This window comes from Protopterus annectens, chromosome 7.part0 (genome assembly GCF_019279795.1).
Source record: "Protopterus annectens isolate FY-2018-M chromosome 7.part0, PAN1.0, whole genome shotgun sequence".
NCBI lineage: Eukaryota > Metazoa > Chordata > Ceratodontiformes > Protopteridae > Protopterus > Protopterus annectens.
In genome coordinates this window covers 1,640,469,484-1,640,486,601 of record NC_056739.1, presented here as the reverse complement: position 1 = coordinate 1,640,486,601, position 17,118 = coordinate 1,640,469,484, and positions in this window count along the sequence as shown.

Genomic DNA, 17,118 nt, shown 5'->3' with positions numbered 1-17,118 from the left:
TCATGTTTACTGACAAACAGTTAATTCTCAAATAATTTGAGAAATTTATTGACACAATGTCACTGGAGGCAAAGCTCTCACATAAAAGCACTGCTAATGTCAATAAGGTTGTTAGTAGTATACATGCTGCACCCATCATGCACAATTCAAAGCAGACCCATAGACCCACATGTGCTGCGGCACTTAAATGTAACCTTCCTAAACCCCAGAGACCTCCTGGATGAAGCACACACAACAAATACCTTCAGCATCCCTGAATGCACTCTTTCAAAACAACATCAATATTAACAAATACAGGAACATCTGATGGAGCCTCTACTTCTAAGCCCATAAGGCAAGCCACCACACAATCCAAAATTCTGGTCATTGGAGATTCCATTGTCAGAAACATTGAGTAAGGAGAAAGTCATGGTCAGTTGCTTATCAGGAGCCAGGATCTACCACATTACATACACACTCAGGTCATTGGACTACAAGTACCACTATGATTCAGTCATAGACCATATGGGTCTAAATGACCTGAGATGTACTTCCCTAGACTATATGAAGAGAGACATCATGACATCATGGAGCTTTTAGAATATATGCCCAGGATGGTGTGAGTCTAGCATTGAGAAGCATTTTAGCTTCTCCAAGGATGTTGCCACAATATGAATAAAGGATGACTGACTTTAATAACTGGCTTCATTTCTGATGTCATTCTAAGGGGGTGCAGTATTAGTCAGCATGGAAGGAGATGGTCAATAGACCATGCTACTTTGCCAGGGATGGTCTGCACCTCTCCCCTCTAGGCTTTGGAATATTTGCTAAAACACTGTCATCACTCATAGTGTCTTTTTTAGGCAATGCCAAAATGAAAGTACTTCCAACATAGCAAATCAAAACAAAGAAAATTTAAAGGTGTTACTTCTCAGTGTTAGAAGTCTAAACAAAAAGCTCCACCCCCTAGAAGCTCTGTTTACCCCAGAGAATGCTGACATCTGTGCGGTCACTGAGTTATGGTTTAATGCCACGGTGAGAGCATTGACAATGCAAGTTTTTAATAGCTTTCACATATTTAGACCAGCTACTACACAGACAGGGACTAAAGGTGGAAGTGTTTCAATTTACATCAAAAATAAACATACCTCAAAGTTGGTCAATGGGGACAATGCTTTTGATCTTCTCCATGTTCAAATCACTGTGGGGAAAAATCTAATACTACTTCCTTGCAAGCTATAGCTCCCCTTCTACGACCCAGGAAACCCATGCCATGTTTTTAAACATATTGGAAACACTCACCATCCAATCCAATACCATACTGATGGGTGACTTTAATTACCTCACTATTAACTGCGAATCATGTATGACACCAAATGTACAGAGATTCCTGGATTTTGTTAACACAGACTCCTTGGGCCAGATTGTTAGTACACCAACCAGTGGTCCAATCATACTGGATCTAGTCCTCACTTATATGGGAGAGTGTAATGTCTTCTCTGGTAAGGTTAGATCACAAAATGTTATTCTTTGAAGTGAAAATAAAACCTGGAACCCCATCTAACCTTGGAATATTTAGGAACTAATTTAAGGCTAACTTCCTCCTACTAAGTGATAACCTGGCAAAATTTCCAGCCCACATAAACCCTAGGAACACTGCTGCCTACACATAACTGTTCACAGAAACCCTATACAAGCATGTTAATAGCTGCACAGATGTAGCTGTACCCATCTGGAAGAAGTACAGAACTAACTCAAAAAACAAGCCGCCATTGTGGAATAGCAATATCAGAAGGTTGTATAAGAAAAAGAAGAAAATCATGACAAAAATTAGGTGGGACAACACCCAGCAGGATAGAAACACTCACATCAAACTAAACAAATTTAGAGGACAAATAAAGTCTACCAAAGCTGAGAGATAAAGTTGGCCACCCAGGTGAAGGCCAACAATAAGGAATTCTTTAGCTATGTCCACAACCTTAAAGGCAATGTATGTAGAGCTCATTGTAAATGGCTCCATCTATATAGTCCCAGAAGATATATTGTAGCATACCTATTGGCCAACAAGTTCAGTTGCAACTTTACCCCTCAACCTTCCCTTAGGAAATACCATCAAATATAACTCGCCTGCTATCACTATGCAACAGGTCCTTAATGCTTTCTCTAAGGCCAAGAACACTGTATCAGTAGGTCCAGACAATATCTCAGGATGACTTCTAAATGTTATGAAATATGACCTATAAGGCCCTCTGGAATTGCTATTTATCTGCAGCCTCCAAACACACTTCATGCCTCATGAATGGAGAACAACAGCAGTCATCCCTCTGCACAAAGTTGAGTCATCTACAGACCCTAGAAACTACAGACCCATAAGTCTCACTAGTCTCATATGCAAAGTCATGGAAAGAATTATCATGGAAATGGTAATTGATGACATAGGAAGACTCTAGACACTAGACACAACCCAGTTAGGTTTTGTCAAGGGCAAGTCATTCCTAATTAACCTGGTAGACTTCTTTGAAAATGTCAACAAAGCAATGGCTGAGGGCAAAATGGTTTATAATGCCTACCTTAACCTAGCCAAGGCATTTGACATAATATCCCACTCCAGCATTGTTAACAAACTCAAGATGTTAGGTTCAAACTCTTTTGTCACCCAACGAATAGCCATCTGGCTCACAGACAGGACCCTGGAAGTTAGAATTGGGGAGTCCTCTACAAAAGGACCAGTCTCAAGTGTAGTCTCTCATGGATCAGTCTTGGGACTGCTCCTTTTTGGCATTTACTTCTCTGAAGTCAAGGCCAATGTCAATGGCCTCTGGCTGACTAAATTTGCACATGATTGCAAATTAGGCAATGTCATTGAATCCCCCACTGACACAAATGTTATCTGGGAAAGCCTGATGCAAAGAAACAACTTTTGTTAGAGCAATGGATTAAAACTAAATATCAAGAAATGCATTATAGTATATTTTGGGTAGTCATCCACCCATGGTAACTATCATATTGACAACGCTCCCTAAGAGTTGACCCAGTAGTCAGGGACTTGGTGACACATATAGATAGTAATCTAGCCTTTGACCATCACATGGCTATGGTAATCAGGAAATCATTGTATATTATGCAACTTATAAACAAAGGTTTGGCATCTATGTCTAAGGAAGTTATTGTTCCACTGCATTTGGCATTCATCAGACCTATCACTGGGTACGATGCCCCATTGGGTATGTAACTAACTAGGCATATCCAACAACTATAACATCCATAGAGGTTCCTCACTAAAATAATACAGGGTGCAAGTAACATGTCCTGTGCAGACTGCCTCAAGACCATATCCCTGAATTATGTCTCCTACAGGCTGTTGAGGGAAGATCTATGCCTGGCATAAAAGGCATTGTCAGACCTCACTCAGCTTGACCTCCTGCATATCCACAAAACAAACAGTACCAGAATTACCCATTCTAAAGACTTAAACCTTGCCTGTGATATAAATAGGATCAGCTACAGAAACAGGTATGTATCCCAGAGACTACTACTCCTCTAAAAAAGGCTCCCTATCCACATAAAGAAGAGTTCATCCCTAACCCAATACAACAGTAACTTGGACAACTGGATGAGGAACAAGAAATTCATCCCTAGTGCATGTAAATGTTTCATCTCCCAAACCCCTGCTTACACTTATCAAGGGTAGCAGAAGTTGACAGAGATTTGGGATGCATGGTTAGGCTTAAAAAGGCCTTTGTGGTCATTAGCTTAGTAAACATCTATGAATCTAAGACACCTGATGAAACATTTTGTGAAAGCTTAAGTGTTTCTGTTGTTATTCTGTACACATTAAAATATACTACATTATTTTTATCCACTATGCTGACTGAGTTGAACTTTGTTTTTGTAATTATAACTGTCTAAGAGAGGCCTACATTATTCAGTATTACAAAACATTACCTCTGAGTACATGCCAAATCCTCTTTTATAACTGCTTGCTACTTCAATGGGTAATTATTGGCCCATCAGTTTAGTTCAAATTTTGTATCTCACATTTCTTCTCTGTTGCTCACAACACAGGAATAGGAGTAATGCAGTGACCCATTTGCAAGCTTACAAAAAAGGATCACACCTGAATAAAAGTATGGGTTTGTGTTTATGTGAATACATAGAGTTTGTTTCTTAGCATTTGTTTATTTTTTTTCCTTGTGTACAATCCTCAACATTTATTTTTAATGTTATATTATTGTGAAATGTTGAATTAAATGTTATCACTGTTTACTGTTCTTTCTACTGATGTTTTTCTCCCGAGGTCTATGCCAAAAATATTTTTGCCCATTTGCACCATTACAGATGACAAACTGAAATTAACAAGGAAATAGTTTATTTTCATAAAGGAAATAATTTATTTTCATAGATACTGACAAAACAGGTAGTCTCTGCCATAACACACATGCACTTATCTTCAAGAGACCATTGATGAATGTCAAGGTTAGTAGTACTTTCTGACATTCTGCTACATACTGCAGGGGATCCTACTGTTTGCAGATGTTTACTAAATTTGATATGAAATACTCAATCTAGTTAAACAATACTACAAGAGGATATATCTCAACCAGAGTCAGCAAGTGACAGTTTTCAAATGATAGTTTTTGTCAGTATGTTAGCCCTTACAGATCATACCTTCTTTTTTGGCGATTCTAAATGCCCATGACTTGTTTTGTCATTTTACTGGACAATTTCAGGCCAATAAAGCCAACCCCCACTAGCTGTGGATATGCATGTTTTGGCCTTGTTATGACCTTGTCAGCACAGCACAAGCAGAGTGTTTGACTAAGCATTAGAAACACAGGGCTGTTACACCCAGCTTGTAGTAACCCTAATGATAATGGACATCAGCTGACAAACAAGTCATGGGCATTCAGAATCACCAATTAGCTGAAATACCTGATGTTCATAAGGATCATTTGCATATATCCCATGTGCCTCTGATACAAGAGGTTTGGGAGGTCACTCAGTGGAAGTTCTAGCTTTGTTGGAGTTTTCATTTTGTTTTTACTAAATACAAACATGGAATGATTCCATTTTAAAGCTTTGAATTTTTTTTTCATTAAATTCTGACTAGGAATAATTCCATTTCTGATCATTTTTGTGCTATGGAAAAGTTTCACAGGAGAGAAATTACAATATTGTTTACTAACAATGAGTGTGTCTTGGTCAACTCAGAGAGGAAAATAAGGGGCTGAAAAATCCTTTTAAAAAATTCAAGGGCTAGATTTTTTTGTGGATAGAACACAATTATGGATAACATACAAATATTTGTAATTTAATTACGGATGTCATCTGTAATCTGCACAGAAGACCCTGATGATAATAACAGACAGAACTGTTCTATTTTGAGACACACAGAAGAGACAGAGTAATTGAGGCACCAACCCATTAGTGATGCCAGACTTCTAGGAGCACTTAGAAAAATTAATGAACATAAGCCGTAGTAACTAGTGTGCCTTTAAATTCTGCAAAGCTAAATAAGACAATTTTTGAAACAGAAAATGATTAATGGCTATAAAGCTAAAAAGACTCTCTCTTTTTATACATGACTCTAGAAAGAGTACACTTCACCATTAATATGGTTTGGAATGAAGCATCTGGCAGTTTGCCATGTTACAGCATTTTGATAAAAGTTAGTTCAAGTAAATGACAATAAAAAAGCATCTGCAAATGAAAGCCTTTTTAGTGACAGATTTTCAGATGTGTACCAGTAATCATATTTCATTTTGTATCCACTTATTTTGCTTTCTTTTACATTCAGTAAAATAGCAAAATATTTTTTACTGACTGCTGTTTTCAGACATGAAACATACTTTACCTATTGCTCTTCATTTAAGTAAGTAATAGCATATTTTATGTTGTTTCTTGAAGAATGTAAAAGTTCACGAACTTATGCTCTATTAGACAAGAGACATGGTCTTGTTTAAAGACTTTGTGGATGACATTAAGCAGAATGAATGTATATAATAACCTACAGAGTAAGAGGAATAGACATTTCATATCACTGCATGCTTGACAAGATGAAGTACAAATAAAGAGTCTGATTAATCTGTAAATCAGCGTCATTTGTCATTCAACCATGTATTTAGTTACTAGCCTATCCCCAAACAAAGTATTGGGTACCTTATCAGAACATCTCTAAGCAAATGAGATGACACATGTACCTATATGCATATCTCATACCATAAAAGTACCACTGAGATAACAAGTGATGAAGATATGGTGATAATACAGCCACACCTGCAAAAACCTGGCAAGATGGCTGTTGTTTATTTGATTGTTTAGTTGCTAAGCAGTTAAATGACAGATACAACAATTCTATTCAACTGAACATCCAGAAAATATTCCTAATATACAGCAAGAACAGGAAAAACACAGTCTCTCAAGTGTCAATATTTACCTGACCATCTATATGTCCATATCACTGTTGCTGTAAATTAACCTATAACAGAGACCTTGTCAACCAGAATCATTACCAAAACACTGAGTCATCCCAAAACTGAAATATTTCAAATCCTGGCCTTCCTTAACATCACCAAAAGCAGGCTAAGGCTGCCTGAAAGCATGCAACTGTTTCATTTTACACTAGGCAAATGAAAATCCAGAGAAAGCAAGACTCACTCCACCAGAAGTATAATTTAATATCAGAGGGTTAACACCAAAAGTCCCCTAACAGCTGACTTTGATCCACAAATCACATACGTCAATAGCCTGCCTGCCTGTTCAGTCTTTGTTCCATTACTATAGTAGTTTCCCAGATTTCTGCAGTATATTGACAATGCCTTGAGAGTATACTTATACCACTTTCACAGCTGTAATATTACATTTACTGTTCTCAGCTCCATTTACACCATTTTCACACCATAATTTATGTATTAGTGATAAAGCAAGCTGTGGTCAGAGGCAGTACTCTCTTAGCTTGTTATATTTGACTACTATGGCAGAGATAGTTGAAGACATTGATACTTTTCAGGCTATTGCTTCTTTCATCTAGTCTTACTACAGTAGTATTTCTTTTTTGGTCCTCGTGATCAAAGGAGCAATGCCATTCCTGGAGACCATCTTCCTTCAGCTAGTCTCTGTACAATTGTGATTTAATACCATTTTCCACTTTCGATACCACTGGATCTCAATCTCTGAACAGTACTCAGCACTGCATTACATTTATGCAGTTTTATTGACATACAGTTAATGAAAAGCCTGAACTATTTCAGACTAAGTACAGAAACATGCATCTTTAGTATGTGCATTGTTAGTCGCTTGAACCTCTTTTATCCTTGCAGTAAAGTTTTAGCTGTACTAGCTTTATATCAAATGTTTTGATGAAAAAATACAAAGGTCACACAGACAAACCAATTAGTAAAAACTATAAGAAAAACCTAGCCATATTGGAGTTTTCACTGTGTGATACCTTAAAACCTCCTGAAACAGAGGCCCATGAGATATATGCAAATGACCCCTTAAGGACGTCAAGTGTTTCTGGTATATGGCTTCTGAATGTCCATGAATTTTTCTTTTTCCTTTTTTAAGTCTTTATGGACAGATTCAGACAACAAAGCCAAACACCACTAGTTGTGGACATGCACATTTTGGCCTTCTTATGACCACTTTCTAGAGTATAGCCAAACAGTCTACTTATGCTCTGCTGACAAGGTCATAAGAAGGTTGAAATGTGCACATCCACATCTAGTGGTGTTTGACTTTGTTGGCCTCAATCTGTCCATAAAGACTTAAAAAGGAAAAAGTAAAAGTCATGCACATTCATAAGCCATATAGCTGAAATACTTGATGTCATTAAGGGGTCATTTGCCTGTAACCCATGGGTCTCTATTTCAGGAGGTTTAAGGTATCACATAGTGAAAACTCTAGCTTGGCTAGGCTGTTTTTCTTGTAGTTTTTTACTAATTGGTTTGTCAGTGTAACTTTTCTATTTTTTGTTTTGTTTGTTAGTTGGGATAGTTTGCAGACACCTTAATGGATATGGACATCAGCTGGGTTTAAAGACCCTGTGTTTCTACAGTATAGCACAGTTTACTTGTGTTGTACTGATGGGTTTTAAGAAGGTTGAAACATACATGGCTGTAGTTAGTGGTGTTTGGCTTTGTTGGTTTGTCTGTATCTGTAAAGGCCTCAGAGGAAAATGTCATGGATATTTTGAAGTCATATTACTACCACACTTGATGTCCTTAAGGAATCATTTTCATATATTAGATGCTTTGACATCAAAAGCAATGCTATATTCTAGAAAAAAGAATAATAGTATTGCACACATAATTAGATAACACTAAAGTAACTGTTTCATCTCTTTTTAACCAAGTGTATGTTCTAAATTTAGTACTAATTATTAAATTATTCATTTTCTTTTAAGCTACAATTTTATCCTGTTTTTCAAACAAATGGGATTTCTTAGCATTAAACAAAAGTGTAATGACAATATATAGTTATTCATCAGATTTTGTGCAACAACATTCTGTTTAATATTGTTGAAATAGTACATGCACTTTTGGAGGAATGATTAGTAAAATGACCATTTAATTTTAACAGAAGTAGTATGAACAGCACTACTTTGCATCACTGATCAAGAAAGGCACACTTCCTCACAAAATTGGAAAATTGGTGTCTACAAGTCCTTCCTGCAATGGAGTAGAAGACTCACTTGGTACTCGTGCCAGTTTTGATGTAAATTCTGGGCAGTAATTCAGTTTCATGTGATGGATATTTATCAATTGATCTTCATTATATTTGTATGCCCAGTGTAGTATTTTTCCAGGTTATTAGCTGCAATACATTCTGCTGGTCAACATAGTGCATAATCTCCATGTCCAGGTTCGTGTTTCAGGTCTGTCATACTACTTCTTTTCTGATTATAGATCTCCACTCACTGTGATGCTGCTAGCTCTCCCTAAGATACATCTAGTCTTCTCAGGGGATTGTCCTGCTGTAAGAGGTTCTCCTACCATGCTATCCAGTGTGTTCTTTCACTGACTCCTTGCAGACAGGCATACTGGGATTTATCAAATAATTGTTTTTCTTTCTTTCTTTCTTTCTTTCTTTCTTTCTTTCTTTCTTTCTTTTCAGTCTTACTGGATCTAGATTAACTCTTATCCTTCCTACACTTTGCTGAGTTTTATATGGAACTTAGTTATTGCTTTTCAAGCTATGCACTCTTCTTTTGGCCTATTGATTGTTTTGGTAGTCATAAAGGGAGGCTAGCCTGCCATATTTGGCTGTGCTTCACGTATCTTTGCTTCACTCTCCAGCCTACCACCATTCACACCCACCACATGCCAATAAATATATACATATCCACACATCTCCCAGAAAATCATTAGCCTCAGCCTATTATATTCTCATCCACTCAACAACCTTCTTCACATATTTCACACCCATTCAATATTATCCACCTCACGTCCACTTCAGCTCTTCAAAACTGAGCACATGACCCATCGCTAAGAATTCTCCCTTTTTGAGTACTTTCAACATACACTTTTCACAACACAGGTTTGTCAACTGTGTTACTATCTTAAAAAACACTTCTGCATTGCACAATTCTATTCCATCTTTCATCCAACATTAAACCTTCATATATCTGTACAATGATGCTACCAAAGTGATTGCTCTTCCATAGCATACTTCTCTCCCTCCTTTTCTGTCTATATCCCTCTTAGACACATTGCCCTTTTTTATTCCTGTCATCACCAGGTCAGAAGGATCCTCATCTTTTTATTTTCAGATAACCATATCAGTATTGGTCAAAAGCTACATCAAGATAATGACTTATACCTGCAGGCAACTATATATCATACAAATCCACTTTTTACAAAAAATATAAAAAAATGAATAAATAAAAAAATCAGCATCTTGACAATCTAAAATATGTCAAAGCCAAACTGTACTACTTCCTTATAAGTTCATTCTTACTTGGACATGCATCTCAAAGTAGGCCTACCTTACCAAAATAATATGCCTCATGATATCACAAATTTCAACAACAAATTTCTAGAAGTAATCAACATGAATATATGAAGAATAAAGAATAAATGGATTACATTTGAAAGCTATCTCAGGATTGAACAACCCCATATAGCAGCTATCTCTAAAACTTGGATCATAGATGATTTCTGCCTTCAGCTGTACATATACACTAATTATAACATTTTCACTGTCAAGTGAAAAGGTCACAGGAAGGATGGTGGCACTGAGCTATTAAAACGTGTCAACAATCAATATTATTACACACAGTGCAGTAAGCTCCCAAGATAATAGAATGCCCAACTGGGTAGTCACTTATATTATTATCGTTGGGTTCCTACATTTGTATATAGCATCAGTTTGTATGCCTCCCTCATCTTTTTCCACCTTATTCCAACAAACATTGCAAACATATTCCTCAAAAGCTTTCCAAAATACTATATTGCTTTAGGAGACTTAAACTTTAATACCTTGTGTCCATATACAGTCTAGCTCACTAAATTGCAAGAGATACATAGCTTGGAAAAATTAATACTTTCACCTACAAGACCAAACACAAATCAAGTAACCACTCATCAGTTGATTGCAGATGTCTAGGTATCCATATACAACCTGCCATTATTAGTGACCACTGCCAATTGCTTCTTGGTGATCATTCAAGACAAAAATGCAGCACACATTATTGATCACCAGTAGGTATTTTCCCTCAGCATAAACTACCCAAACTCAATAACCAACTGAATACCATTAATTAAGCTCCACTTTTCAATCAAACTGACCTTAGCCTCAACCCCTATCACAATTTATTTCTTTACTTTCTAAAATACAGGACTTCTTCTTTCTATTTACTAAAAGATCAGGACAGATAAAAAATGTAAAATAAAAGATCAAACAGAGGGACACAAACCTGAATACATGTAAAATAAATCTCAAGATTAATCAAATTTCTTCACTCTATACTGCAAATTGTTAATCTTGTAACTTTGAATTCCTCATTTGCTTTCTAAATAAAGTGCAAGTACTAACCAACTAGTCAAAATGGATAAAATGGAAGAAAAGGCAGAGAAGATTTTGCCAGTCATCGTATTTCTCTCTGAAGGTTCCAAAATTCATAGAGATTCACATTCAAGAAGAGGGCACACAGCCAAGATCTACATTTAAAACCTTGTGAGTATGACAGTTGTTTTGCTTCATTCCTAGGTAAAGGAGGGCTCAAGACCTTCACAGCAAGTGCTTCTCCACACTGTAATGGTCACAGAGTTGCAACAAGTAACCGGCTGACAACTGTTGGGTGAGATGCTTGTGTGTTAATAGACATATCAAGAAAAAATATTACTAGATTGGTTTAATGAATAGCTCTCATAATCTTTAACACTTAGAATTAGGGGCTCTTGTATTGTGTTTACCTTATTTTCTCCTATGGTTTGGGTGCAATGTGGCCCATTCAATTCACCAGTATGCTCGTTTTAGAAAAGAGCAATAGACTAATGAAACTAAGTACAGATGAGACAGTGGTAATGGCAGCAAATTGGAGAAATCAGAAGTTAAGAATTGAAGTAGAAGGGAAGATAGATGAACAGGCTAATAGCTTCAAGTATTGGGGAAGCATGGTGGAGGAGAAGGTACGTCTAAATTAAGAGGGCAAAATTAGAATCAGAGGAGCTGCAGCCAACTGGCATAGAGTGTCAGGTGTAGTGTAAGACAGAAGAAAGCCAAAGAAACCGAAAAGAAAGGTGTACAAAACAGTAGTGCAACCAGTATTACCATAAAGTAGAGAAACCTGGACAGTAAAGGAAGAGGAGCTGAAGAAGTTAGAGGTGATGAAAATGAAGTGCCTGAGGCAGGTGGTAGGATGCACACTGTGGAACAAATGAAGAAATGAGGACATATGAGCAGAAGCCAAAGTAACTCCAATTACAAAAAATGTCAAAGAGAACAGATCATGGTGGTTCAGACACATGTCCAGAAAAGCAGAAGACAATCTGGTGTAGAAGATTTGTAACAGACAGGAAGAAGGTAAGAGAAAATGAGGGCATCCAGCAAAGAGTTGGATGGATTGTGTGAGAGAAGATCTGCAACCATCAGGCATGAGTGTTGAAGAAGGCAGGAGTGTAGCATTGAATCCAGAGATATGGCAACAGTTAACACAACATCCCAACTCCATGTAGAAAATAGTAAAGAGTGGATGTGATCTCCTTACTGCATCCATTATGCTTGTTTGATGAATATGCTTCACCATAATCCAACAACAGCAGATTGGGAAGTAAATAAGTGACATGGGCTTCTCATTTTTTTCAGATTTATATATCCCAGTTAAACATAGTATTTTGAGCAAAATACAACACAGGCAATTGAATCACCAATCCCCACTTCCTAAAATAAATAAATGAATAATTAATTAAGCAGATAAATTAAAAGCCAGCAGCATTTTCAATTCTATAAATTGTAGAGTTTCAAAGTAAAAGATTTAATGTCCTGATGTACAACAAAGGTCATAATCAGTTTTGTTTTACATTCTTCATACACTTGTTAGCTTGCAAACATCCCTCCGCCTCACTCAGTTGTCCACCAAACAGGCAAATTCAAAAGAAAGTGCTTTCTGGCAGAACGTTTGCCTTTAGTCCTAATTAACAGTCCAGAATTCCCTCTGGTCCTTTGTCTAAATTTTTTGTAGTCCTTTCAAACATTTTCACAGGCAATGGAATAAGCAGACACATTAGACGATAAATAAGAGCGGTGGGGGGGGTAATCCTTGAATAGTCAGGGCCATGATCAACATGTACAGTCCACCACCTCAATCAGACATCATTATAGCATGGACCTACTGATCCAATAAAAAAAAAAAAAAAAAAAAAAAAGCTTAACATAGCTACTTAATGCCACCAGTTCATAAGCTAATGACTCCAGCCCCTTCCTCTTCCTTAAAACTTTACATCTTGTTAGAGGCCACATAACTCTTACAGCAAAGCATCCATTAAGTCAACCTTAATGGCCAGTGGTCCATACACCATGCACATCAGGTTAAGTTCCATAACACAGCTTGCTCATTCCACCTTAAAGCCAAAACTTAGACTTGGTGTGTGTGTATACATACATATATATATATATATATGTATATATATATATATATATATATATATATATATATATATATGAATATATATATATATATATATATATATATACACACACACACACACATATCTATATATATATATATATATATATATATATATATATATATATAGAGAGAGAGAGAGAGAGAGAAGGATGGATAGATTAGATACACACACACACACACACACACACACACATACATATATAAATATATATATATATATATATATATATATATATATATATTTAAACAATACATCCACATCACATCAATAGTAATTCCAATAATTAATCTTCCCCACCACGTCAATCCCACCCCCTTCTTATAGATTCATAAGTGCATAGGTTCATATGAGGTTACTAGGCTATTGGGCCTGAGGCCCTTATAAGCCTAGCCAAGTGTTTAGCCCATGTTTAGACAAGTCAGCACCCAAAGCTCCTGTCCAGCAGGGACACAGGTGGAATCCCAGGGGTGTATTTTCTGCTTCCCATCCAGTTATCCTGGTTCCGCTTAAAAAGGGATAATGCGGTACTCTGCTTGATGTGGAGAGGGAGTCTATTCCACAGATGGGGGAGCCTCTGGGACACAAATTTGTCCTGCTAACAAGTCCTATTTATATCACAGACCAGGTTGAGGTCACACGTACGGGTTGCTCAAGTGGAGTTTGACTTGTGGATATGAAGCTGTCCCATCAAGGCAGAGCCTGAGATTGCTTTATATGCCAAACAGAGGTCACTGAGGGATAGGGCATTTAGCCTATCTGTGTAGAGTAGATGTTTGAGGCCCTGGATTCTGCTGGTGAGGAGTCTCTGTGGTCTTTCCAGCTGCTGCATGTGCTTTCCGAGGTATATGCTGAAAGGGGCATTGTACTCAATAATTGGCCTTGTAAGGGAAGAATGCAGGGATGTTATGACCTCTTTGTCCATGGATGAGAGACCCTTACTTATGAGGTGGGCCATGTAGAAAGCTTTCCGTACAACGGGAGCACCATGGTGATCAAAAGTCAGGTTGCTATCAACCTGGGTGCTCAAATCCCTCACTACTGATTGTGTACTTAGGACATTGTTATTAATGTGATAACATGTGGGGATGTCATTCTCCCCAAAGGGGATGATGAGGCATTTTTTGGCATTCAGCTTGAAGCCATGTTTCTGGCACTAGTCATTTGTTTGGGTGAGACCCTGATGGAGGACATCAACATCACTTGGGGAATTGAAGACTGTGCCAAACTGCAGTCATCTGCAAACTTGGTCAGCCATACTACACTAGATTTGGCCATCACCTCATGGAAGTATATCCCGAATAATGGGTCGACTGCTTGAGGTGGCTTCCCCGATTTTGATTAGTTGAGTTCTCTATCAGTGAGCCAGTTTGCTACCCATCTGGTAACATATGACTTGATGCCTAGTTGAGAGAGTTTATTTACTACGCCTGAGTGGGGAATTGTGTCAAAGGCTTTGGCCAGGTCTAGGTAGGTGGTGTGCACTGTCTTCCCCTTGTCCATGGCTTTGGTGACTGTCTCAAAAAAGTCAAACAGATTTAACAGACATGACCTCCCCTTAACAAAGCCAAACTGTGTAGGGTCAAGTGTTTGGAGGTTGCCAATGTCCCTGTTAATGAGGTTCAAGATAATCCGTTCCATGGCTTTGCAGATCATGCTAATTAGGCTGATGGGTCTATAATTTCCCAGATTGGTGGACACTCCACCTTTGTGTAAAGGGATGACAGTGGCTGTCCTCCACTTGGCTGTGACAGAGCCGATACTCAGGCTTTGGTCGAATAGGTTGCCTAATGGTGCTGCAAGTTCATGCCTGAGTTCATGTAGGATGCAGCCAGGGATGTTATCAGGTCCCATGGAGGCTGTATTTTTTGCCTTTGACAGGGCAGTGATGACCTGTTCCCTAGAGATAAGGGGTGGGGGGGCAGGAACTGGGGATGTCCTGATTTACTAATGTGGGGGTCAGAGGGGAGATGTTTTCATTGAATTTGTTAGCCAGTGGCTTGGCTATATCTACAGCATTTGTGCTTGTGGTGTCCTTGACCACCAGTTCTGAACAGATCTGGGTGCATCCTTTGAGATTTTAGACATATGTGAAAGAAGGCCTTATGATTGTCTCTAGCAGATGTGGCTAATTTGGACTTGAAGTTGGCTTTAGAGGATTTCACTAGTGCCCTTATTTGCTTGTTCTGGGTAAGGAAACATTGCTTCCAATTGGGCACCTGCTCCTTCTGCATTTTTTCCTTTTGTTATACAGTTTATTTATTGCAGATGTCCATCAGACAGGTTTACTCTTCCTTGCGGAAGATGATTTTGTCCTGTCAGGTATTCCTGATTCATGCATCTATATAAATGCTTGTATAGTACTTTGGTGTAGATTTGGACCCTGGTGCCAGTTCCTACAGTGGGGAAGGGGGCTGTGAAGCTGTTTATACCATCCCTCAGGAGGTTGTAATCAGCTTTGGAAAAGTTTTTTGTTTGATCCTAGCTAGAGGGAGGGTTGAGGGGAGATGGTGACTTCAAAAGTGACCGCTTTATGGTCGGATCTTAGTAGGGAGGATGATACTGTAGGGGTGCTGCAGAGGTTACTCATGATGGTTAATACCAAGTCCAAGATATTATCACCTCTTGTGGAGGTATCAACTAGCTGTTCCAAGGCATTTGCATAGATAAAATCGAGGAATCCCTGGGCATTTGTGTTCTGGCATGAATATTTTTTCCAGTCTGTGGTTGGGTAATTAAAGTCACCCAGGAGCAGGGTAAAGGGTTGAATCTTGATAGATATGAAGAAGTCCAGATAGGTGGAGTGGGCACCTTGTGTCAAATTTGGGGGCCTGTAGCTAGCTATAATTTGAATAGTGGTCTTGTTGGGTCTATATTAAATCAGAGAATATAGAATAGCAACCCTTTAAGGTTGAAAGATGACAATCCCGAAGACACGGAACAGCAATTTTTTCACAGGTAAAAAAACATTGTTGGTCCATTTTCAGGATTTTGCCATTTCCTCCACTGTGGTGCAATCTTGGAGTTGATATATTTAAGTAGGGGGATGAAGCCCCCCACTTTATTTTGTGTTTTGAACTTTTTTTTTTGTGGAACAGCAATCTTTCCCCGGGAAAAAAATTGCTGTTCCGTGTCTTCGAGATTGTCAGCTTTCGCTCTTAAAGGGTTGATAAATCAGCATTCACTATTTTAAGCATTTGCTGATTTAATATAGACCAGTTTTGTCAATGGTTAACTGCACTTGGAGTGTCTCCTGTGCATCATACTGTTTGACCAGCCTGGAGGTGTGTGTGTCTTTAATATATATTAAAACTCTACCTCCTTTGGATTTGCTGCCCAAAGTTTGGGGTCTGAATGTATGACAGGATGAGAAACCTGGTATGCCTGGGGTGCTCTCCACAGCTTTGAACCAGATTTCTGTGACTGCACAAATGTTAGCATCTTCCAGGGTTAAGAATGCTTGCAATGAGTGCAGTTTCATGATTAGACTCCTAGCGTTTAGCAGCATGACCTTTAATTTGTGTTTTGTTGAAATTTTTATGTTGGTAGTATTGACTTCATGACTTTTCCTAAAAAAGGCACTATAGGGGAGGCAAGGGCCTTTGCCAGAATCCTGAAGCCCAAGTGAGACAGATGCAGGCCATCTCTAGCAAACCAATCTTCTTAGTTTCCTTTAAGTAACCATTTATCTCAATTTAATATAAACAAGAGAAGAGTAAAATAAAGAAAGGTGATTTAAATTAATTAGTCTATACTTGAAAATATTATCATTTCAATTTATTAATGCTTCAGTATTCCTGTTTAGGATCTTCATCATGGCTTTAATTCAAAACCTTAATCAGGAATCAAATTTTAGAAGAAGGCAGGCTATTGTTTGAAGTGTTTTCAGTGGAAGAGAATGACAAATTGCTGAACCTTTGCAGCTGAATATGAAGAGGCAACTAGCTCAAGTCTTTGCTCAAAGCTCAAGCTTTGGTGTGACATGGCGGAAGCAGTGGAAGATTCCTTACTT